The sequence below is a fragment of the Lissotriton helveticus genome, chromosome 12 (assembly GCF_964261635.1).
Source record: "Lissotriton helveticus chromosome 12, aLisHel1.1, whole genome shotgun sequence".
Taxonomy (NCBI): domain Eukaryota; kingdom Metazoa; phylum Chordata; class Amphibia; order Caudata; family Salamandridae; genus Lissotriton; species Lissotriton helveticus.
Genome location: NC_136073.1, coordinates 112,326,758 through 112,350,831, shown reverse-complemented (window position 1 = coordinate 112,350,831; position 24,074 = coordinate 112,326,758).

Genomic DNA, 24,074 nt, shown 5'->3' with positions numbered 1-24,074 from the left:
TCGGACACATTGTCTCTGACAAAAACATCAACTCCATCCATAACATTCATTTTTACCCACTTGGACATCCAACCCGGACAAATTTTGGTGGAGGGTTTCCTGCCCCTCAGAAGCTCAAAAGGGGAAACCCCAGTAGAAGAATGGGCTGTGGTACGATAAAACCACAACATGGAACGCACAGCATTCTCAACTACACACTTGTTAGCAATGGCCCACTGGATGCAGTTGTTGAGAACACGGTTCATCCTCTCCACAAGGCCATTGGCCTGGGGGTGGTAAAGGGAACTTTTCTTGTGTGTCACACCACCTTGTTTGAGAAAAGATTCAAACTCACAACTGACAAATTGGACACCATTGTCGGTCATGACAACAGAAGGAAACCCCTCTCTCAAAAAGATATCTTTCAAAAAAGAAATTACACTTGCAGAGGAGGCTTCACTGACAAAACGAATTTCTGGCCATTTTGAGTAGTAATCAATGGCAACTATGGCAAAACGGGAACATGAAGGTAAAAGGTAAAAAGGACCGACCAAATCAATCCCAATCTTTTCCCACGCCCTTTCCGGAAATTGGACAGGCTCCATGGGAGGAGACCTAATCTTATGACTTTTATCTGAGGACTTGCAAATTACACAGTTGTCAATCAAGGAATCAACGCACACGTCCATCTGCGGCCACCAGAACACATCTCTCAACCTGCGTTTGGTGAAGGTCTTCCCTAAATGCCCTTCATGTGCACCATCGACCAGACGCTTCCGCAGGCTTTCAGGAGGGATGAGCCTCCCACACCGCATGAGAATGCCATCCTCAACAGTGAGCTCGTCAGCAACTTTGACAAAAGTTTGAAAGACCCCAGTAACATTCTTCTCCTTGGGCCAACCAGACTTCAGATAGTCAACAACTCGTAGAAGAATAGCATCTTTCAACAACTCTCTTTTCCACTCACTCTCACTAATTGCACACATGCCCTCAAGATCCAGACCCGCGACAAAACAGTCCTCTTGGTCTTCATCCTTTTCAACTTCTGATTCATTATCAGCTAATGGAAAACGAGAAAAATAGTCGGCTCTGACATTCCTTGAGCCTGGCAGATAAACAACCTTAAAGTCATACTGAAGAAGTTTGGTGGACAGCCTCGCGATTCTAGGGGTGTGTTCCTTGATTTTTTCCCCGGACAAAATAGAAACCAGTGGGCTGTGATCAGTACAAATAGTGAAATGACTACCCCAGAGATAGGGATTGAACTTCCTGACCGCCCACCAACAGGCCAAAAGCTCCTTCTCAATAACAGAGAAGTTAACTTCTGCTCCACGTAGTACTCTGGAGGCATATGCGATGGTGTTGTCAACTTGTCCGTTCCTCTGAGTGAGGACAGCCCCAAGACCAAAACCACTAGCATCAACAGTCACCACACACTCCTTGTTGGGATCGAAAGGTTTGAGAATGCTCTCCCCAACAAGTTGAGATTTAATCCATTTGAAAATCTCTTGGCAATTTTCATCCCAAACGAAAGGCACACTTTTCTTTAACATGTTAGTCAAAGGCTGAACTTTTGACGCATAGTCTTTGATGAATCTAGAGTAAAATTCGCTGAGACCAATAAAAGATTTTAGTCCAGACTTATCAGCAGGTGGAGGAGCATCAACAATGGCTTTCACTAGACCAGGACGTGGTTCGACACCTGCATGAGAAACAACATGGCCTAGAAATTCCATTTTTTCTTTTGAGAAGACACATTTCTCTTTCTTTAAAACAATACCCTTGTCTTGCATGATTTCCAGGACCTGATTTAGGGAGTAGTCATGATTCGCCTTGTTCTCGCCAAAAATCAAAACGTCGTCCTGGAATACAATCACTCCAGGGGTGTCTCTAAACATCTGACTCATCAACCTTTGGAAAACTGCGGCCGCTGACGCAAGGCCAAACGGCATCCTGCAGTACTGAAAACTCCCAAAAGGGGAGACAAAAGCAGTTAGATGTCTAGAAGATTGACTCAACACTACCTGGTGATAAGCGGAGGCTAAGTCCAGCTTAGTATACCATCTTGCTCCCCTGGTAAGGGACAATAAATCAGTAATCTTGGGCAAGGGGTGTGAGTCAATCCAGATGTTCTTATTGAGGCTGCGTAAGTCTACACAGACGCGCAAATCCCCATTCCTTTTTCTGGCGACAACAAGGGGAGACAACCACAGGGATGACTCAATTGGCTCTATGACTCCTTTTCTGCAAAGACCCATTAACTCTTTTTCTAGATCGTCCCTCACGCTGAAAGGAACACTCCTCACCTTGTGTTTCACTGGGATGGCACCATCCTTAACTCTGATTTCATGGTTAAAACCCTTGATGATGCCAAGGCCACTCCCAAAAACTCTTGGAAATTTGGAGATCAAACCCTCTACATTGTCGCCTGGAACGATAACAGCTAAACTTCCTACATTATCACAGGATTCATCAATACTGATTTGTTCTTTGGAACCTGGTCTAAGGATCATCTTGAACAAACCCTGGTGGAACCAACCCAAAATGTTAAGGCCCTTCAAGGAAACGTACACTTTACCAAAGATCCTCCTTCCCCTGAACTGAATAATTTCTTCAAAGAACCCAAGAAGAGCTATTCTACGTCCTTCATAAGAAACAGGAGTTCTATCAGGAGGTAGGAGGTTCCTTTCAGGCCAGGTCACATCAAACAACTTTTGCGTGATCATAGTTACTCTGGCTCCAGAGTCCACTAGTAGGGTAACTATCTTGTCACCCACACAAAAATCTTCGAGAGGATCAACACAGTCAGATGGATCACCTATGATGACCCCATCATCTCGTACCACTACAACCATGTCTCTGAGGTCGTCTTGAATGCCATTCATGGAGTCAGAGTCATCTTCAGCATCACCACAGGACTCCGAGACATTCCCAATAGTGTTGACAGTACTTATACCCTGAGACTTGTTGTTAAAAGTAGAATTTCCCTGTTTGGAGATTTGGCAAATTTTCGCAAAGTGCCCAAACTTCCCACAGTTGCGGCAAGTGGAGTTCCTGGCAGGGCAAAACTTGTTACTTTTATTATGGGAGGGATTTCCACATCTGTAACAAATGTCATTCCTTGAGAAAGCGTTTCTCTCAAAGCGTTGAAAACCAGGAGTGTTATTTTTGTCAAAACGTTGACTGCCAGTCACTTTACTGTCTTTGTTCTCCCTGGTTCTAACTATCGAAACTCCATCATCACATTTCTTTTCAAGTTCCTTTACTTCTTTTTTCGACAGCTCTATACTCTTGGCTACACGAATAGTCTCCTCAAGTGTGGGATTGCCCAAAGTAAGAAGTTTCTGCTGAATAGATTTATCAGAGCACTTGCAAACATATTGATCCCTTATTAACTGCTCTCGGAAACCTTCGAATTCACATTCAGCACTTAGTTGTCTGAGACAGGAAACATATGTTTCAACATCCTCCCCGGATAGTTGCTCTCTCTTGAAGAACTTATGTCTTATGACAACAAGACTTGGCTTGATGTCAAAACGCAACTCAAGTCTTAATCTTGTTTCAGTGTATTCGTCTATGTCCTCCTCAGCATTGTTCCTTACTAAGGGAGGTAAATGTTTGAAGATTTCTCTTCCTTCGAAACCCAAGGAGTGCAGTAGAAGACACTTCTTTCTCTCTGCGCGATATCTGGACGCGCCTATAGCTCCCAAATAAGTCTCAAAGGCATCAAACCATTTTTTTCCAAACAATCGGAGGATTGCCTGGAGTCTCGAGAAAAGGAGGAGGAGGAGAAACAGACTGCATACTGGAAAAGATAGGAATAGATTTCCTTCTTTACAGACTCTGTCGCTGTGTAAAACAAAAATTCAGTATGCAAAGAAAAGTGTTTGCCTTTGGAAAAGACCATGAGATAATTTTCCTACCACTAGATGGCACCAGCGTGTTTAGAAACACTTTCGTTAAAGAACTGAAGTCTGTGATTTAAAACGCTATATTTTGTGTTAATTTCTTTATTTGTAATTGAATGGTGCCAAATCATTGACGACGTGGGCCGCTTTTGATGAACTAGCGCTGGAAAAAATTTTACGAGCAAGTTTGAAGACGCGTTGTGTGTCTTTGTAATGAGGAGTGCACGTCAGGCAGGCTTGGAGACGCGTTACTAAGGAGCCGCGTCTTTGAAGAGAGAGGCGCACGTCAGGACGCGTTGCTGGGGAGACGCGTCTTTGAGGAGAAGAGTTCAGGCAATTGTTGACAGTCGCTATGGAGACGCGTCAGGGAAACGCGTGCGACTGGATTGAAATTGATGACGTGACGCGCTCGCGCTTGGGATGAGCCTTGCGCTGAAATGAATGACGTGGTACACTCGCGCTCGAGCTTCCTCAATAAACAGTCTCGCGCTGATCCTAATGACGTTGCGGGGTCTTAATTTAAGCAAATTAATGGCTTAAAATCGCTGAAGACGCGCAAAACCAAAGCGGGCCACTTATCTTCACTGGAGAATTTCACCAGAGGGTCAACAGCTGGGCTCGAAGTACACTCGATCCACAGTGTATTCTTGGCAGGATTACGAGGAGAAACGAGGTAAAGGCAGGTTCTTTTACTTTCTCCTAAGCAGCATCGTCGCCAACATTTTTGTAGTATTGAAGAAGACAGCACATCAGTTAGGCTTGTAGATTAGGTTTATTCAGCTTAGGAGAAGCACAGCGACAGGAACCAGGCAAAGGCTATCAACTGCCAGAAGGCAACATTCTACTACAGAGCCATAGAACATAGGTACATAAAGGTTCTAACTACAGGTGCCAGGAAGGCACAAAACAGAGAATACTACAGAGGTCAAACAAATTTTGTACTCTATGGGCCTCCCCGAATTATGGCTACATCCCGAATGTTCTAGGTTCCCTTCCAAAGTGGAATTTAAAGAGTTATTTTGGGCTGCAAAGAAATCTGCACTGGTCTCCCTTTCATCAGAAAATAGCTTAACGTGACTGTTTTTAACACACAAGATAATACCATCCCTTGAGCCCTATTGGGATTTGATATGCAAAACTCTCGACCGTAAGCTGTATCATCAGTTTCAGGTGGGCACTTTGCCGATCAATTCCTTTACTGCAAAATGGGCTAAGACCTCAACCACCAAATGCCCATATTGCCCGGACCAGGTCGAAAGTATTGGCCATCTGTTTTTTGCTTGCCCAGCATATCGATTGCCCCGACTAAAATGGTTGAAACCAATTTGTAAAACCTTAAATTGTGAGGGGAATCGTACAGCCCTGCTGAAATTACGTGACATGCGTACTGAAAAATCTGTGATCTGTGTTGCTAAATTTTTGGGGTGGATGTGGCTGATACGCGCAAAGAACTTGTAACCCTGTTTTGATTAACTTGTTTTTAATGTTTCTATGTTGCTTGAGGGCAAATTATTTTTATATCTGGGGTTCCATTGTAAAATGTAAAAATGTTGATACTTTGCAAACGTTTTTATTCTGTGGTCTTTTATGAATTTTATTCGAAATAAAGACTCAATGAACTGTGGCACCGTGGCGTGGCTCAGGCTAAATCCTTATGGAGCTTGTAGGGGGATGTGGTAGGTTTAAAAAACAAAATACATATTTGTGAGCCAATGTGTTTTTCCTATAAGACAACCACAATTACTTATTTGCATGCAACTGTATAGGACTGCATTGAGGTGATGGCAACCAGTTTGGTGCCACCTGTGGTGACAAATTTAGCTTGGCTCAGGCAATTTACATATCAGAAGTATAGAGGGGGCCTTCCTTTGTTAGGATCAATATGAAAATTAGTGAGCCAAGTTGATCTTCATGGGAGAAAGGATGGTTACTTATTCGTTTATAACTCCATAGGAAAGCATTGGCTTGAAAGTGGCACAGTGGGCACAAGTGGAACCGGGGCGTGGCTCCGGCTAAATAGAAAAGGAGCTTGTAGGGGCATGTGGTAGGTTTGAAAAAAATATATATATTCGTGAGCCAATGTGTTTTTCCTTTAAGACAACCACAATTACTTATTTGCATGCAACCATTTAGGGATGCATTGAGGTGAGGGCAACGAGTTTGGTGCCACCTGTGGTGACAAATTTAGCTTGGCTCAGGCAATTTACATATCAGAAGTATAGAGGGGACCAACCTTTATTAGGATCAATATGAAAATTAGTGAGACAAGTTGATCTTCATGAGAAAAAGGATGGTTACTTATTCGTTTATAACTCCATATGAAAGCATTGGCTTGAAAGTGGCACAGTGGGCACAAGTGGAACCGTGGCGTGGCTCAGGCTAAATACATATGGAGCTTGTAGGGAGATGTGGTATGTTTGAAAAACAAAATACATATTTGTGAGCCAATGTTTATTTCCTTTAAGACAACCATAATTACTTATTTGCATGCAATTATATAGGAATGCATTGAGGTGAGGGCAACCAGTTTGGTGCCACCAGTCGTGACAAATTTAGCTTGGCTCAGGCAATTTACATATCAGAAGTATAGAGGGGGCCTTCCTTTATTAGGATCAATATGAAAATTAGTGAGCCAAGTTGATCTTCATGGGAGAAAGGATGGTTACTTATTCGTTTATAACTCCATAGGAAAGCATTGGCTCGATAGTGGCACAGTGGGCACAAGTGAAACCGTGGCATGGCTCAGGCTAAATTCTTATGGAGCTTGTAGGGGGATGTGGTATGTTTGAAAAACAAAATACATATTTGTGAGCCAATGTGTTTTTCCTATAAGACAGCCACAATTACTTATTTGCCTGCAACTATATAGGAATGCATTGAGGTGAGGGCTACCAGTTTGGTGCCACCTGGGGTGACAAATTTAGCTTGGCCCAGGCAATTTACATATCAGAAGTATAGAGGGGGTCTTCCTTTATTAGGATCAATATGAAAATTAGTGAGCCAAGTTGATCTTCATGGGAGAAAGGATGGTTACTTATTCGTTTATAACTCCATAGGAAAGCATTGGCTCGATAGTGGCACAGTGGGCACAATTGAAACCGTGGCATGGCTCAGGCTAAATTCTTATGGAGCTTGTAAGGGGGTGTGGTATGTTTGAAAAACAAAATACATATTTGTGAGCCAATGTGTTTTTCCTATAAGAGATCCACATTTACTTATTTGCATGCAACTATATAGCATAGGTCTTCAAACTATTGGGCGCGCCCCCCTGGGGGGGCGCAGCATCCCTCCAGGTGGGGCGCGCACTTCACCTTTTATTGTTGCTTTCAGGCGCCAGTCGTGTATCTCAGCCCAGCTGCTGGGTGCTGGGCTGAGAGTGTCTGGAGTCACAGGTCTTCAGAGGCCAGAGGCACAACGATTTCAGAGGTGGTGGGGAGTGGGAGGGGGTTAATTCTTCCAGCAATAGGAAGAGTGGAAATTCAGGGGCTCTAAGAACAGGTGAAAAACAAAGCCTCATTAACGCATGAATGGTCTTTTAAAGACCAGTAAAGTGCTTGTCAGTATACAAAGTGGAAAATAAATGCTCACATTCTTTGGCTATCTGATCATCAAAATACACTGGGCCCCCAGCAAACCCACAATCTCGGAAACCGTTGCTGATTGTCTGGGCTTGGAGCCACTGTGCAAGGAGCCGGCCTGATTTATTTCCCCAGCATAACATTTCTGTCCAGTGTGTAGGAGTGCATATTCTGCTGCATCCATATCATATGCTCTATGTAATTTACAAGATGCCGTACGTTGGAGTCTTGCTTTGTGAGAGCCAGTGCATTAATTAACTCCTTCCAGTTCCCTAATTTCCCTTTTCAATTACTCGCATTTGTCCCACCTGTCTTTATTAAGCCCAGATGACATGTCACTAACCAATGTCGGAATAAGCTTAATCCCCCATTGAAATCAAAATTTGTAACTGGAAAGCTAGAAAATAATAGCCACTATACGACAGGTATGAGGTAGTTCAAAATAATGGGGCCAATAAACTTGCTAGGGTGTACGCAATGCTCAGTGTCCTAAGGGAAGCCAAGGAGTCCTGATAGCAACAGAACAGGTATTTGCATAAGTATAAAATGAAAAAAAGGGGGGGGAGAAAAAACAAGAAGCAGCTGCCCAGTTCTCTGTAGCTCTGAAAGCCTATTCTTGCCCAATGTATTGTGGTACAGTCCAGGGTAATCATGAGAGAAGGCTGTAAGTCCCAGGAGGCTTCCTGCACTGCCTCTGCTAGAATGCTCAGAACACCAGCTCCTCCTGTCTAATATGCGCCTCCAAAGGAATGTGGCCTGATGGCTGGGCCCAAAAAACGTCTGTATCTTGGCTTGTAAAAAACAGTCCAGGTGAGGCTGTTATTGCCTATGCCCTGGCAAGAGCCAATCATCCAGTGGCCATGCAACATTTGGTTGGAGGTTTTCCATTCTGCAAGAAAGCTGATTGGTCACGAATACTGATAAAGCCTAACCAGCCTTACAAGTACAATAATCTGGATTCTCTTTGGAGCAAGGGCTGAGCTGTGTGCCAGTAAAATTGGGAGGGACTACATTCCAGGACACAGCATGCTGCAAATGCTGCATGCATATGGACTAGGCTGAGTCAGGGCCATGAATTCTTGTTCCCTACTTCTGGCAGTACTGCTGGATGGTTTTACAAGGATAAAGGCATTGCCTGCTATGAAACTGAACAGTGTGCGCACCCCACAGAAGAGTGCGTAATGTAAAAGATGCTCCTGTAAAGCGCTCCAATACCTTTGGGTCATGTTCGCGCTATATAAAACTAAACAAAAATGTTACAACATTTTGTGAGCACTCCCATTTCCAGCCACTGCTCAAGACTGGAAGTGGAGCACAACCTAAGGATGGCAGAAGCAAGAATCCATCCACACATTGTCTCTGTGGAGAAAAACATGCACTCCCACACCTGTGTTTTGGGAGTGTTTTTGCTAATCTATCCTAAATGCTGTGATTTATGTGAAAAATAAAGCACCAATGACATTTTTGGTGCTAATTGTATTCTTTTCATTTGAACTTTAGAATAAGCACATGCACTACGAAAACTTCAGTTTACTAAACACTCTTACTTTATTTAATACATTATTTGCCCTATACAACATGGACTCTGCAGGAGGAAATGGCCATCAATGATGCAGAGTACCAGCTTCCAGAACTTTTTTATCAGTTGGTGGTGGCGGTGGGGGGGCTCGACGTGTAAAAAGGTTTAGATGGGGGGCTCGGCCAACCAAAGTTTGAAGACCTCTGCTATATAGGAATGCATTGAGGTGAGGGCTACCAGTTTGGTGCCACCTGTGGTGACAAATTTAGCTTGGCTCAGGCAATTTACATATCAGAATTATAGAGGGGGCCTTCCTTAGTTAGGATCAATATGAAAATTAGTAAGCCAAGTTGATCTTCATGCGAGAAAGGATGGTTACTTATTCATTTATAACTCCATATGAAAGCATTGGCTTGAAAGTGGCACAGTGGGCACAAGTGGAACCGTGGCGTGGCTCAGGCTAAATACATATGGAGCTTGTAGGGGGATGTGGTATGTTTGAAAAACAAAATACATATTCGTGAGCCAATGTGTTTTTCCTTTAAGACAACCACAATTAATTATTTCAATGCAAATATATAGGGATGCATTGAGGTGAGGGCAACCAGTTTGGTGCCACCTGTGGTGACAAATTTAGCTTGGCTCAGGCAATTTACATATCAGAAGTATAGAGGGGACCATCCTTTATTAGGATCAATGTGAAAATTAGTGAGCCAAGTTGATCTTTATGGGAGAGAGGAGTTGGCCTAACGGCTAGGGCGCTCGACCTCGGACCTGGGGATCAGAGTTCGAGTCTCGGTAACGACACCAAAACCTCCTGTGATTCTGGGCAAATCACTTAATCACCCCGTGCCTAAAAAATAAAAAATGAAAGTGTGTCCTCATGTAACGTAACTGGAAAATATGTAAAGTGCTCTGATACCTGATTCGGTTCGGGTCTAGTTCGCGCCATATAAAACTTGGCAAAAAAGAAAGGATGGTTACTTATTCGTTTATAACTCCATAGGAAAGCATCGGCTCGATAGTGGCACGGTGGGCACAAGTGAAACCGCGGCATGGCTCAGGCTAAATTCTTATGGAGCTTGTAGGGGGATGTGGTATGTTTGAAAAACAAAATGCATATTTTGGAACCAATGTGTTTTTCCTATAAGAGAACCACAATTACTTATTTGCATGCAACTATATAGGAATGCATTGAGGTGAGGGCTACCAGTTTGGTGCCACTTGTGGTGACAAATTTAGCTTGGCTCAGGCAATTTACATATCAGAAGTATAGAGGGGGCCTTCCTTTATTAGGATCAATATGAAAATTAGTGAGCCAAGTTGATCTTCATGGGAGAAAGGATGGTTACTTATTCGTTTATAACTCCATGGGAAAGCATTGGCTCGATAGTGGCACAGTGGGCACAAGTGAAACCGTGGAATGGCTCAGGCTAAATTCTTATGGAGCTTGTAAGGGGATGTGGTATGTTTGAGAAACAAAATACATATTTGTGAGCCAATGTGTTTTCCCTATAAGAGATCCACATTTACTTATTTGCATGCAACTATATAGGAATGCATTGAGGTGAGGGCTACCAGTTTGGTGTCACCTGTGGTGACAAATTTAGCTTGGCTCAGGCAATTTACATATCAGAAGTATAGAGGGGACCATCCTTTATTAGGATCAATATGAAAATTAGTGAGCCAAGTTGATCTTCCTGCGAGAAAGGATGGTTACTTATTTGTTTATAACTCCAGATGAAAGCATTGGCTTGAAAGTGGCACAGTGGGCACAAGTGGAACCGTGGCGTGGCTCAGGCTAAATAAATATGGAGCTTGTAGGGGATGTGGTATGTTTGAAAAACAAAATACATATTTGTGAGCCAATGTGTATGTCCTTTAAGACAACCATAATTACTTATTTGCATGCAATTATATAGGAATGCATTGAGGTAAGAGCAACTAGTTTGGTGCCACCTGTGGAGACATATTTAGCTTGGCTCAGGCAATTTACATATCAGACGTATAGAGAGGGCATTCCTTTATTAAGATCAATATGAAAATTAGTGAGCCAAGTTGATTTTCATGGGAAAAAGGATGGTTACTTATTCATTTATAACTCCTTAGGAAAGCATTGGCTCGATAGTGGCACGGTGGGCACAGTGAAACCGTGGCATGGCTCAGGCTAAATACATATGGAGTTTGTAGGTGGATATGGTATGTTTGAAAAACAAAATACATATTTGTGAGCCAATGTGTTTTTCCTATAAGAGATCCACAATTACTTATTTGCATGCAACTATATAGGAATGCATTGAGGTGAGGGCTACCAGTTTAGTGCCACCTGTGGTGACAAATTTAGCTTGGCTCAGGCAATTTACATATCAGAAGTATAGAGGGGGCCTTCCTTTATTAGGATCAATATGAAAATTAGTGAGCAAAGTTGATCTTCATGGGAGAAAGGATGGTTACTTATTTGTTTATAACTCCATAGGAAAGCATTGGCTTGATAGTGGCACAGTGGGCACAAGTGAAACCGTGGCATGGCTCAGGCTAAATTCTTATGGAGCTTGTAAGGGGATGTGGTATGTTTGAAAAACAAAATACATATTTGTGAGCCAATGTGTTTTTCCTATAAGAGATCCACATTTAATTAATTGCATGCAACTATATAGGAATGCATTGAGGTGAGGGCAACCAGTTTGGTGCCACCAGTGGTGACACATTTAGCTTGGCTCAGGCAATTTACATATCAGAAGTATAGAGAGGGCATTACTTTATTAGGATCAATATGAAAATTAGTGAGCCAAGTAGATCTTCATGGGAGAAAGGATGGTTACTTATTCGTTTATAACTCCATTGGAAAGCATTGGCTTAAAAGTGGCACAGTGGGCACAAGTGGAACCGTGGCGTGGCTCAGGCTAAATACAAAAGGAGCTTGTAGGGGGATGTGGTATGTTTCAAAAACAAAATACATATTTGTGAGCCAATGTGTATTTCCTTTACGACAACCATAATTACATATTTGCATGCAATTATATAGGAATGCATTGAGGTGAGAGCTACCAGTTTGGTGCCACCAGTGGTGGCAAATTTAGCTTGGCTCAGGCAATTTACATATCAGAGGTATAGAGGGGGCCTTCCTTTATTAGGATCAATATGAAAATTAGTGAGCCAAGTTGATCTTCATGGGAGAAAGGATGGGTACTTATTCGTTTATATCTCGGAAGGAAAGCATTGGCTGGAAAGTGGCACAGTGGGCACAAGTGGAACCGTGGCATGGCTCAGGCTAAATACATATGGAGCTTGTAGGGGGATGTGGTATGTTTGAAAAACAAAATACATATTCGTGAGCCAATGTGTTTTTCCTTTAAGACAACCACAATTACTTATTTGCATGCAACTATATAGGGATGCATTGAGGTGTGGGCAACCAGTTTGGTGCCACCTGTGGTGACAAATTTAGCTTGGCTCAGGCAATTTACATATCAGAAGTATGGAAGGGGCCTTCCTTTATTAGGATCAATATGAAAATTAATGAGCCAAGTTGATATTCATGGGAGAAAGGATGGTTACTTATTCGTTTATAACTCCATAGGAAAGCATTGGCTCGATAGTGGCACAGTGGGCACAAGTGAAACCGTGGCATGCCTCAGGCTAAATTCTTATGGAGCTTGTAGGGGGATGTGGTATATTTGAAAAACAAAATACATATTTGTGAGCCAATGTGTTTTTCCTGTAAGAGAACCACAATTACGTATTTGCATGCAACAATATAGGAATGCTTCGAGGTGAGGGCTACCAGTTTTGTGCCACCTGTGGTGACAAATTTAGCTTGGCTCAGGCAATTTACATATCAGAAGTATAGAGGGGGCCTTCCTTTATTAGGATCAATATGAAAATTAGTGAGCCAAGTTGATCTTCATGGGAGAAAGGATGGTTACTTTTTCGTTTATAACTCCATGGGAAAGCATTGGCTTGAAAGTGGCACAGTGGGCACAAGTGGAACCGTGGCGTGGCTCAGGCTAAATACATATGGAGCTTATAGGGGGATGTGGTATGTTTGAAAAACAGAATACATATTCGTGAGCCAATGTGTTTTTCCTTTAAGACAACCACAATTACTTATTTGCATGCAACTTTATAGGGATGCATTGAGGTGAGGGCAACCAGTTTCGTGCCACCTGTGGTGACAAATTTAGCTTGGATCAGGCAATTTACATATCAGAAGTATAGAGGGGACCTTCCTTAGTTAGGATCAATATGAAAATTAGTGAGCCAAGTTGATCTTCATGCGAGAAAGGATGGTTACTTATTCGTTTATAACTCCATATGAAAGCATTGGCTTGAAAGTGGCACAGTGGGCACAAGTGGAACCGTGGCGTGGCTCAGGCTAAATACATATGGAGCTTGTAGGGGGATGTGGTATGTTTGAAAAAAAATACATATTCGTGAGCCAATGTGTATTTCCTTTAAGACAACCACAATTACTTATTTGAATGCAAATATATAGGGATGCATTGAGGTGAGGGCAACCAGTTTGGTGCCACCTGTGGTGACAAATTTAGCTTGGCTCAGGCAATTTACATATCAAAAGTATAGAGGGGACCATCCTTTATTAGGATCAATATGAAAATAAGTGAGCCAAGTTGATCTTCATGGGAGAGAGGAGTTGGCCTAACAGCTAGAGCGCTCGACCTCGGACCTGGGGATCAGGGTTCGAGTCTCGGTAACGACGCCAAAACCTCCTGTGATTCTGGGCAAATCACGTAATCTCCCCGTGCCTAAAAAAAATGAAAGTGTGTCCTCATGTAACGTAACTGGAAAATATGTAAAGCGCTCCGATACCTGATTCGGTTCGGGTCTAGTTCGCGCTACATAAAACTCTGCAAAAAAAAAAAGAAAGGATGGTTACTTATTCGTTTATAACTCCATAGGAAAGCATTGGCTCGATCGTGGCACGGTGGGCACAAGTGAAACCGCGGCATGGCTCAGGCTAAATTCTTATGGAGCTTGTAGGGGGATGTGGTATGTTTGAAAAACAAAATACATATTTTGGAACCAATGTGTTTTTCCTATAAGAGAACCACAATTACTTATTTGCATGCAACTATATAGGAATGCATTGAGGTGAGGGCTACCAGTTTGGTGCCACCTGTGGTGACAAATGTAGCTTGACTCAGGCAATTTACATATCAGAAGTATAGAGGGGGCCTTCCTTTATTAGGATCAATATAAAAATTAATGAGCCAAGTTGATCTTCATGGGAGAAAGCATGGTTACTTATTCGTTTATAACTCCAAAGGAAAGCATTGGCTCGATAGTGGCACAGTGGGCACAAGTGAAACCGTGGCATGGCTCTGGCTAAATTCTTATGGAGCTTGTAGGGGGATGTGGTATGTTTGAAAAACAAAATACATATTTGTGAGACAATGTGTTTTTCCTATAAGACAGCCACAATTACTTGTTTGCATGCAACTATATAGGAATGCATTGAGGTGAGGGCTACCAGTTTGGTGCCGCCTGTGGTGACAAATTTAGCTTGGCTCAGGCAATTTACATATCAGAAGTATAGAGGGGGCCTTCCTTTATTAGGATCAATATGAAAATTGGTGAGCCAAGTTGATCTTCATGGGAGAAAGGATGGTTACTTATTCGTTTATAACTCCATAGGAAAGCATTGGCTCGATAGTGGCACAGTGGGCACAAGTGAAACCGTGGCATGGCTCAGGCTAAATACATATGGAGTTTGTAGGTGGATGTGGTATGTTTGAAAAAACAAAATACATATTTGTGAGCCAATGTGTATGTCCTTTAAGACAACCATAATTACTTATTTGCATGCAATTATATAGGAATGCATTGAGGTGAGGGCAACTAGTTTGGTGCCACCTGTGGAGACATATTCAGCTTGGCTCAGGCAATTTACATATCAGACGTATAGTGAGGGCATTCCTTTATTAAGACCAATATGAAAATTAGTGAGCCAAGTTGATCTTCATGGGAGAAAGGATGGTTACTTATTTGTTTATAACTCCTTAGGAAAGCATTGCCTCGATAGTGGCACAGTGGGCACAAGTGAAACCGTGGCATGGCTCAGGCTAAATACATATGGAGTTTGTAGGTGGATGTGGTATGTTTGAAAAACAAAATACATATTTGTGAGCCAATGTGTTTTTCCTATTAGAGATCCACAATTACTTATTTGCATGCAACTATATAGGAATGCATTGAGGTGAGGGCTACCAGTTTGGTGCCACCTGTGGTGACAAATTTAGCTTGGCTCAGGCAATTTACATATCAGAAGTATAGATGGGGCCTTCCTTTATTAGGATCAATATGAAAATTAGTGAGCAAAGTTGATCTTCATGGGAGAAAGGATGGTTGCTTATTTGTTTATAACTCCATAGGAAAGCATTGGCTTGATAGTGGCCCAGTGGGCATAAGTGAAACCGTGGCATGGCTCAGGCTAAATTCTTATGGAGCTTGTAAGGGGATGTGGTATGTTTGGAAAACAAAATACATATTTGTGAGCCAATGTGTTTTTCCTATAAGAGATCCACATTTACTTAATTGCATGCAACTATATAGGAATGCATTGAGGTGAGGGCAACCAGTTTGGTGCCACCAGTGGTGACAAATTTAGCTTGGCTCAGGCAATTTACATATCAGAAGTATAGTGAGGGCATTCCTTTATTAGGATCAATATGAAAATTAGTGAGCCAAGTAGATCTTCATGGGAGAAAGGATGGTTACTTATTCGTTTATAACTCCATTGGAAAGCATTGGCTTGAAAGTGGCACAGTGGGCACAAGTGGAACCCTGGCGTGGCTCAGGCTAATTACAAAAGGAGCTTTTAGGGGGATATGGTATGGTTAAAAAACAAAATACATATTTGTGAGCCAATGTGTATTTCCTTTACAACAACCATAATTACTTATTTGCATGCAATTATATAGGAATGCATTGAGGTGAGGGCTACCAGTTTGGTGCCACCAGTGGTGACAAATTTAGCTTGGCTCAGGCAATTTACATATCAGAAGTATAGAGGGGGCCTTCCTTTATTAGGATCAATATGAAAATTAGTGAGCCAAGTTGATCTTCATGGGAGAAAGGATGGGTACTTTTTCGTTTATAACTCGGAAGGAAAGCATTGGCTGGAAAGTGGCACAGTGGGCACAAGTGGAACCGTGGCATGGCTCAGGCTAAATACATATGGAGCTTGTAGGGGGATGTGGTATGTTTGAAAAACAAAATACATATTCGTGAGCCAATGTGTTTTTCCTTTAAGACAACCACAATTACTCATTTGCATGCAACTATATAGGGATGCATTGAGGTGAAGGCAACCAGTTTGGTGCCACCTGTGGTGACAAATTTAGGTTGGCTCAGGCAATTTACATATCAGAAGTATAGAGGGGGCCTTCCTTTATTAGGATCAATATGAAAATTAGTGAGCCAAGTTGATCTTCATGGGAGAAAGGATGGTTACTTATTCGTTTATAACTCCATAGGAAAGCATTGGCTCGATAGTGGCACAGTGGGCACAAGTGAAACCGTGGCATGGCTTAGGCTAAATACATATGGAGTTTGTAGGTGGATGTGGTATGTTTGAAAAACAAAATACATATTTGTGAGCCAATGTGTTTTTCCTATAAGAGATCCACAATTACTTATTTGCATACAACTATATAGTAATGCATTGAGGTGAGGGCTACCAGTTTGGTGCCACCTGTGGTGACAAATTTAGCTTGGCTCAGGCAATTTACATATCAGAAGTATAGAGAGGGCATTACTTTATTAGGATCCATATGAAAATTAGTGAGCCAAGTTGATCTTCATGGGAGAAAGGATGGTTACTTATTCGTTTATAACTCCATTGGAAAGCATTGGCTTGAAAGTGGCACAGTGGGCACAAGTGGAACCGTGGCGTGGCTCAGGCTAAATACAAAAGGAGCTTGTAGGGGGATGTGGTATGTTTGAAAAACAAAATACATATTTGTGAGCCAATGTGTATTTCCTTTTCGACAACCATAATTACTTATTTGCATGCAATTATATAGGAATGCATTGAGGTGAGGGCTACCAGTTTGGTGCCACCAGTGGTGACAAATTTAGCTTGGCTCAGGCAATTTACATATCAGAAGTATAGAGGGGGCCTTCCTTTATTAGGATCAATATGAAAATTAGTGAGCCATGTTGATCTATATGGGAGAAAGGATAGTTACTTATTCGTTTATAACTCGGTAGGAAAGCATTGGCTGGATAGTGGCACAGTGGGCACAAGTGGAACCGTGGCATGGCTCAGGCTATGTACATATGGAGCTTGTAGGGGGATGTGGTATGTTTGAAAAACAAAATACATATTCGTGAGCCAATGTGTTTTTCCTTTAAGACAACCTCAATTACTCATTTGCATGCAACTATATAGGGATGCATTGAGGTGTGGGCAACCAGTTTGGTGCCACCTGTGGTGACAAATTTAGCTTGGCTCAGGCAATTTACATATCAGAAGTATGGAGGGGGCCTTCCTTTATTAGGATCAATATGAAAATTATTGAGCCAAGTTGATCTTCATGGGAGAAAGAATGGTTGCTTATTCGTTTATAATTCCATAGGAAAGCATTGGCTCGATAGTGGCACAGTGGGCACAAGTGAAACCGTGGCATGGCTGAGGCTAAATTCTTATGGAGCTTGTAGGGTGATGTGGTATGTTTGAAAAACAAAATACATATTTGTGAGCCAATGTGTTTTTCCTGTAAGAGAACCACAATTACGTATTTGCATGCAACTATATAGGAATGCATTGAGGTGAGGGCTACCAGTTTTGTGCCACCTGTGGTGACAAATTTAGCTTGGCTCAGGCAATTTACATATCAGAAGTATAGAGGGGGCTTTCCTTTATTAGGATCAATATGAAAATTAGTGAGCCAAGTTGATCTTCATGGGAGAAAGGATGGTTACTTATTCGTTTATAACTCCATGGGAAAGCATTGGCTTGAAAGTGGCACAGTGGGCACAAGTGGAACCGTGGCGTGGCTCAGGCTAAATACATATGAAGTTTGTAGGGGGATGTGGTATGTTTGAAAAACAAAATACATATTCGTGAGCCAATGTGTTTTTCCTTTTAGACAACCACAATTACTTTTTTGCATGCAACTATATAGGGATGCATTGAGGTGAGGGCAACCAGTTTGGTGCCACCTGTGGTGACAAATTTAGCTTAGCTCAGGCAATTTACATATCAGAAGTATAGAGGGGACCATGCTTTATTAGGATCAATATGAAAATTAGTGAGCCAAGTTGATCTTCATGCAAGAAAGGATGGTTACTTATTCGTTTATAACTCCATATGAAAGCATTGGCTTGAAAGTGGCACAGTGGGCACAAGTGGAACCGTGGCGTGGCTCAGGCTAAATACATATGGAGCTTGTAGGGGGATGTGGTATGTTTGAAAAACAAAATACATATTCGCGAGCCAATGTGTATTTCCTTTACGACAACCACAATTACTTATTTGCATGCAAATATATAGGGATGCATTGAGGTGAAGGCAACCAGTTTGGTGCCACCTGTGGTGACAAATTTAGCTTGGCTCAGGCAATTTACATATCAGAAGTATAGAGGGGACCATCCTTTATTAGGATCAATATGAAAATTAGTGAGCCAAGTTGATCTTCCTGCCAGAAAGGATGGGTACTTATTTGTTTATAACTCCAGATGAAAGCATTGGCTTGAAAGTGGCAAAGTGGGCACAAGTGGAACCGTGGCGTGACTCAGGCTAAATACATATGGAGCTTGTAGGGGGATGTGGTATGTTTGAAAAACAAAGTACATATTTGTGAGCCACTGTGTATTTCCTTTAAGACAACCATATTTACTTATTTGTATGCAATTATATAGGAATGCATTGAGGTGAGGGCAACCAGTTTGGTGCCACCTGTGGTGACAAATTTATCTTGGCTCAGGCAATTTACATATCAGAAGTATAGAGGGGGTCTTCCTTTATTAGGATCAATATGAAAATTAGTGAGCCAAGTTGATCTTCATGGGAGAAAGGATGGTTACTTATTCGTTTATAACTCCATAGGAAAGCATTGGCTCGATAGTGGCACAGTGGGCACAAGTGAAACCGTGGCATGGCTTAGGCTAAATACATATGGAGTTTGTAGGTGGATGTGGTATGTTTGAAAAAAAAAATACATATTTGTGAGCCAATGTGTTTTTCCTATAAGAGATCCACAATTACTTATTTGCATGCAACTATATAGTAATGCATTGAGGTGAGGGCTACCAGTTTGGTGCCACCTGTGGTGACAAATTTAGCTTGGCTCAGGCAATTTACATATCAGAAGTATAGAGAGGGCATTACTTTATTAGGATCCATATGAAAATTAGTGAGCCAAGTTGATCTTCATGGGAGAAAGGATGGTTACTTATTCGTTTATAACTCCATTGGAAAGCATTGGCTTGAAAGTGGCACAGTGGGCACAAGTGGAACCGTGGCGTGGCTCAGGCTAAATACAAAAGGAGCTTGTAGGGGGATGTGGTATGTTTGAAAAACAAAATACATATTTGTGAGCCAATGTGTATTTCCTTTTCGACAACCATAATTACTTATTTGCATGCAATTATATAGGAATGCATTGAGGTGAGGGCTACCAGTTTGGTGCCACCAGTGGTGACAAATTTAGCTTGGCTCAGGCAATTTACATATCAGAAGTATAGAGGGGGCCTTCCTTTATTAGGATCAATATGAAAAATTAGTGAGCCATGTTGATCTATATGGGAGAAAGGATAGTTACTTATTCGTTTATAACTCGGTAGGAAAGCATTGGCTGGATAGTGGCACAGTGGGCACAAGTGGAACCGTGGCATGGCTCAGGCTAAGTACATATGGAGCTTGTAGGGGGATGTGGTATGTTTGAAAAACAAAATACATATTCGTGAGCCAATGTGTTTTTCCTTTAAGACAACCTCAATTACTCATTTGCATGCAACTATATAGGGATGCATTGAGGTGAGGGCTACCAGTTTGGTGCCACCAGTGGTGACAAATTTAGCTTGGCTCAGGCAATTTACATATCAGAAGTATAGAGGGGGCCTTCCTTTATTAGGATCAATATGAAAATTAGTGAGCCAAGTTTATCTTCATGGGAGAAAGGATGGTTACTTATTCGTTTATAACTTCATAGGAAAGCATTGGCTGGATAGTGGCTCAGTGGGCACAAGTGGAACCGTGGCATGGCTCAGGCTAAATACATATGGAGCTTGTAGGGGGATGTGGTATGTTTGAAAAACAAAATACATATTCGTGAGCCAATGTGTTTTTCCTTTAAGACAACCACAATTACTTATTTCCATGCAACTTTATAGGGATGCATTGAGGTGAGGGCAACCAGTTTCGTACCACCTGTGGTGACAAATTTAGCTTGGATCAGGCAATTTACATATCAGAAGTATAGAGGGGACCTTCCTTAGTTAGGATCAATATGAAAATTAGTGAGCCAAGTTGATCTTCATGCGAGAAAGGATGGTTACTTATTCGTTTATAACTCCATATGAAAGCATTGGCTTGAAAGTGGCACATTGGGCACAAGTGGAACCGTGGCGTGGCTCAGGCTAAATACATATGGAGCTTGTAGGGGGATGTGGTATGTTTGAAAAAAAATACATATTCGTGAGCCAATGTGTATTTCCTTTAAGACAACCACAATTACTTATTTGAATGCAAATATATAGGGATGCATTGAGGTGAGGGCAACCAGTTTGGTGCCACCTGTGGTGACAAATTTAGCTTGGCTCAGGCAATTTACATATCAAAAGTATAGAGGGGACCATCCTTTATTAGGATCAATATGAAAATAAGTGAGCCAAGTTGATCTTCATGGGAGAGAGGAGTTGGCCTAACAGCTAGAGCGCTCGACCTCGGACCTGGGGATCAGGGTTCGAGTCTCGGTAACGATGCCAAAACCTCCTGTGATTCTGGGCAAATCACGTAATCTCCCCGTGCCTAAAAAATGGAAAAAAATGAAAGTGTGTCCTCATGTAACGTAACTGGAAAATATGTAAAGCGCTCCGATACCTGATTCGGTTCGGGTCTAGTTCGCGCTACATAAAACTCTGCAAAAAAAAAAAGAAAGGATGGTTACTTATTCGTTTATAACTCCATAGGAAAGCATTGGCTCGATCGTGGCACGGTGGGCACAAGTGAAACCGCGGCATGGCTCAGGCTAAATTCTTATGGAGCTTGTAGGGGGATGTGGTATGTTTGAAAAACAAAATACATATTTTGGAACCAATGTGTTTTTCCTATAAGAGAACCACAATTACTTATTTGCATGCAACTATATAGGAATGCATTGAGGTGAGGGCTACCAGTTTGGTGCCACCTGTGGTGACAAATGTAGCTTGATTCAGGCAATTTACATATCAGAAGTATAGAGGGGGCCTTCCTTTATTAGGATCAATATAAAAATTAATGAGCCAAGTTGATCTTCATGGGAGAAAGCATGGTTACTTATTCGTTTATAACTCCAAAGGAAAGCATTGGCTCGATAGTGGCACAGTGGGCACAAGTGAAACCGTGGCATGGCTCTGGCTGAATTCTTATGGAGCTTGTAGGGGGATGTGGTATGTTTGAAAAACAAAATACATATTTGTGAGACAATGTGTTTTTCCTATAAGACAGCCACAATTACTTGTTTGCATGCAACTATATAGGAATGCATTGAGGTGAGGGCTACCAGTTTGGTGCCGCCTGTGGTGACAAATTTAGCTTGGCTCAGGCAATTTACATATCAGAAGTATAGAGGGGGCCTTCCTTTATTAGGATCAATATGAAAATTGGTGAGCCAAGTTGATCTTCATGGGAGAAAGGATGGTTACTTATTCGTTTATAACTCCATAGGAAAGCATTGGCTCGATAGTGGCACAGTGGGCACAAGTGAAACCGTGGCATGGCTCAGGCTAAATACATATGGAGTTTGTAGGTGGATGTGGTATGTTTGAAAAAACAAAATACATATTTGTGAGCCAATGTGTATGTCCTTTAAGACAACCATAATTACTTATTTGCATGCAATTATATAGGAATGCATTGAGGTGAGGGCAACTAGTTTGGTGCCACCTGTGGAGACATATTCAGCTTGGCTCAGGCAATTTACATATCAGACGTATAGAGAGGGCATTCCTTTATTAAGACCAATATGAAAATTAGTGAGCCAAGTTGATCTTCATGGGAGAAAGGATGGTTACTTATTTGTTTATAACTCCTTAGGAAAGCATTGCCTCGATAGTGGCACAGTGGGCACAAGTGAAACCGTGGCATGGCTCAGGCTAAATACATATGGAGTTTGTAGGTGGATGTGGTATGTTTGAAAAACAAAATACATATTTGTGAGCCAATGTGTTTTTCCTATTAGAGATCCACAATTACTTATTTGCATGCAACTATATAGGAATGCATTGAGGTGAGGGCTACCAGTTTGGTGCCACCTGTGGTGACAAATTTAGCTTGGCTCAGGCAATTTACATATCAGAAGTATAGATGGGGCCTTCCTTTATTAGGATCAATATGAAAATTAGTGAGCAAAGTTGATCTTCATGGGAGAAAGGATGGTTACTTATTCGTTTATAACTCCATGGGAAAGCATTGGCTCGATAGTGGCACAGTGGGCACAAGTGAAACCGTGGAATGGCTCAGGCTAAATTCTTATGGAGCTTGTAAGGGGATGTGGTATGTTTGAGAAACAAAATACATATTTGTGAGCCAATGTGTTTTTCCTATAAGAGATCCACATTTACTTAATTGCATGCAACTATATAGGAATGCATTGAGGTGAGGGCAACCAGTTTGGTGCCACCAGTGGTGACAAATTTAGCTTGGCTCAGGCAATTTACATATCAGAAGTATAGTGAGGGCATTACTTTATTAGGATCCATATGAAAATTAGTGAGCCAAGTTGATCTTCATGGGAGAAAGGATGGTTACTTATTCGTTTATAACTCCATTGGAAAGCATTGGCTTGAAAGTGGCACAGTGGGCACAAGTGGAACCGTGGCGTGGCTCAGGCTAAATACAAAAGGAGCTTGTAGGGGGATGTGGTATGTTTGAAAAACAAAATACATATTTGTGAGCCAATGTGTATTTCCTTTTCGACAACCATAATTACTTATTTGCATGCAATTATATAGGAATGCATTGAGGTGAGGGCTACCAGTTTGGTGCCACCAGTGGTGACAAATTTAGCTTGGCTCAGGCAATTTACATATCAGAAGTATAGAGGGGGCCTTCCTTTATTAGGATCAATATGAAAATTAGTGAGCCATGTTGATCTATATGGGAGAAAGGATAGTTACTTATTCGTTTATAACTCGGTAGGAAAGCATTGGCTGGATAGTGGCACAGTGGGCACAAGTGGAACCGTGGCATGGCTCAGGCTATGTACATATGGAGCTTGTAGGGGGATGTGGTATGTTTGAAAAACAAAATACATATTCGTGAGCCAATGTGTTTTTCCTTTAAGACCACCTCAATTACTCATTTGCATGCAACTATATAGGGATGCATTGAGGTGTGGGCAACCAGTTTGGTGCCACCTGTGGTGACAAATTTAGCTTGGCTCAGGCAATTTACATATCAGAAGTATGGAGGGGGCCTTCCTTTATTAGGATCAATATGAAAATTATTGAGCCAAGTTGTTCTTCATGGGAGAAAGAATGGTTGCTTATTCGTTTATAATTCCATAGGAAAGCATTGGCTCGATAGTGGCACAGTGGGCACAAGTGAAACCGTGGCATGGCTGAGGCTAAATTCTTATGGAGCTTGTAGGGTGATGTGGTATGTTTGAAAAACAAAATACATATTTGTGAGCCAATGTGTTTTTCCTGTAAGAGAACCACAATTACGTATTTGCATGCAACTATATAGGAATGCATTGAGGTGAGGGCTACCAGTTTTGTGCCACCTGTGGTGACAAATTTAGCTTGGCTCAGGCAATTTACATATCAGAAGTATAGAGGGGGCTTTCCTTTATTTGATCAATATGAAAATTAGTGAGCCAAGTTGATCTTCATGGGAGAAAGGATGGTTACTTATTCGTTTAT